This window comes from Telmatherina bonti (genome assembly GCF_933228915.1).
Source record: "Telmatherina bonti genome assembly, chromosome: 7".
In the NCBI taxonomy this organism is placed as follows: Eukaryota; Metazoa; Chordata; class Actinopteri; order Atheriniformes; family Telmatherinidae; genus Telmatherina; species Telmatherina bonti.
The window spans coordinates 6,369,737-6,372,357 of NC_136625.1; positions in this window are offsets into that span (position 1 = coordinate 6,369,737).

Sequence of the window (2,621 nt, forward strand, 5' to 3'; positions counted from 1 at the left end):
GGGATTTTCTAGAGAAGCTCCATGAACAGTGAATCTGTTTCTTCAGCAGTTTCAGTCTGAATGTTTCTGCAGGTGAACTTCTACTTGTGGACTGATGAGGTTGAAAATGGTGGAACACCTCTGAGAATGGACACTATATTGATCTCCGCCACTGTGTCCAGAACTCTGAGGTGGATTCTTAACTTTTTATGGTTTTTGCTGGATGTTTTGACCAATAGCATTACTAATGTAATAGACAGATGATGGGACTACTGGGCACGTCCGACTCCTACACCACATTCCAGTTACTGTCCTGATGCTTGGTACAGGTTTCAATGAAGTTCCAAAGCTTCAAAAGCAGTTTCTTGTCCCTTGAATGCTCCTGTTATCAGAGCTGATTCATACTTCTGATTGGAGATCACACAGCAAGGGCGGAGCCATATTAGCACAGGGCCTCGCGCCACTAGGGGGCGTCGCGCCTGCAACACTTTTGTTTTAATTAAAACATTTGTAAGTAAATGTGCAGTTATTTCTGTAATTTGTGAGTTTCAGTGCAATAAATATGTTGTATGTAGTTCTAATGAATCTTTTTTAGGATAGAAAAGTGTTGTAAACTGCTTTTTTATGTCAAGATGGTAAAATAGGTTCTGAGCTGACTTGTAATAATACCATTCACAGATGACACCCACCCCCACCCACTACGCTAAATATTCTACTTAATAAAATCACAGTGGGGTCATTCATACAGTTGAACTCTTACGGCTGCATCCACTAAAGGTATGTGTGCACTAAAATGTGTGCAAACACACTGCATATGCAGAAAAAAGTACAAACTGATTTACTAATGGTGCACATTGAGGGTTGTGTTGTGTAATGTGCAACATAGTGCGTCTGCATCCAGTCAGTAGGTCTAGTAATATGCAACATGGGACGTTAACAGAGAAAATGTGAATATATTGTTTTAGCACAAACGGATCCATCAAACATGAAGCAATGCTGCTGATAGAAAGTGCTGTTTTTGCAATGCAAGTGAACTGCATCGAAAAAGGATGAGACAAGACTCTGGCTTGCAGTTGACCATCTGTTTTAGTGAACACTGAGTGCACAAGTTACAGAGAAAATCTTCAACTCAACTTCACCTTGTTCTGTTCATTTCTTACTTTTTCGCACCAAAAACATAAAAAAAAGAGTGTTCTTCATCCAGAGCCTTAACAAACACTGGGCAGATCTGGCCGACAGACCTGGGCCTTGGCTGGCTTGGCTGGGAGAGGGCGTTGGGGTGCCGGTCGGCTGCATGTGTGGGGGATGGGGGGGGGGGGGGGGGGGGGGGGGGGGGGGGGGGCACTGGGGGTGGTGGATGTTGGTCATGGGGGCCTTACTTGGGGCCTGTCTGCCCTCCGTCCCCCTGGGGCGTCGCACTTGGGGCATGTCGGGAATGAGAGAGGAGGGTGACTGTGACTGAACGGGTGAAGTTGCAAATGGAAGGTGAGAGAGGTGTGTGTTATTGGGTGGGGGGGTATAGGGGGAAATAATTCAGGTAAGTGGGTGGGCAATGGGACTCGGATGAGGATGGCTGGGGTATGGGAAGGGGCTTGTTAGGGGGGACACAATGCAATGGATGTGTGTATGATGTAGTGTTCTTGTGTATAAGGAGTATGAGGCCGGATGGAAGGGTGCTAAGGGGTATGTATGTGTGTAGAGTGGACTATGTGATGGGGTGTGTGTGGGTGTACAAAGGTGGAGGGGTGGGCACGTATAGGGGGGGGGGGGGGGGGGGGCACTCTCCTCCAGGTGTCACTGTCATTACCCACGTGAGCACTTAAGAACAAGGAAGTCCCGGGAGGGAGCACATTCCAACACTCCCTCCAAGGACCCCAGAAAGGGTGGGTACTCTGAACTGCTGTTCGGTGCATAAGCACAGACAACAGTCAGGACCTGTCCCCCAGCCCGACGGCAGACGGAAGCTACCTTCTCATCTGCCAGGGTAAACCCCAATGTGCAGGCACCAAGCCGTGGGCTAATGACAATGCCCTCACCTGCTCAGCGCCTCTCACTGTGAACAACTCCAGAGTGGAAGAAGGTCCAGACCATCTCGGGGGTACTGGTTCCAGAGCCCAAGCCATGTGTCAATGTGAGTCCAACTATATCTAGATGGAACCGCTCAACCTCGCGCATAAGCTTCTTCACCGCCAGAGATGTGACGTTCCACGTCCCTAGAGCCAGTTTCTGCAGCCGATTATCAGACCGCCAGGGTCGCCGCCTCTTGCCGCTGCCCAGCTCGCATTGCACCTGACCCCTACAGCTCCTCCCGCAGAAAGTGAGCCCACGGGATGTGGGGCCCATGCAACCCTTTCAGACTGAGCCCAACCAGGGCACGGGCAAAAGCCCAGCCATAGACGCTCGCTCTTGTGCCCCACCCCCGGGCCTGGCTCCAGAGTGGGACCCCGGTGACCCGCATCTAGGCAAGGGAACACGTCTGCCAACGGTCATCATCTTCATGGGGTCACTGACAAAGTTGCAAACAGTCTGTGTGTGTAACTGTGCACATGGCTGAGGTTTGTGTAGTGAGAAGGCGACAACAAAATGAAGCAAGACGATGTAGAGTCAAGCCCGCCAACCCATCACCCGCCAGCGACCTCGCC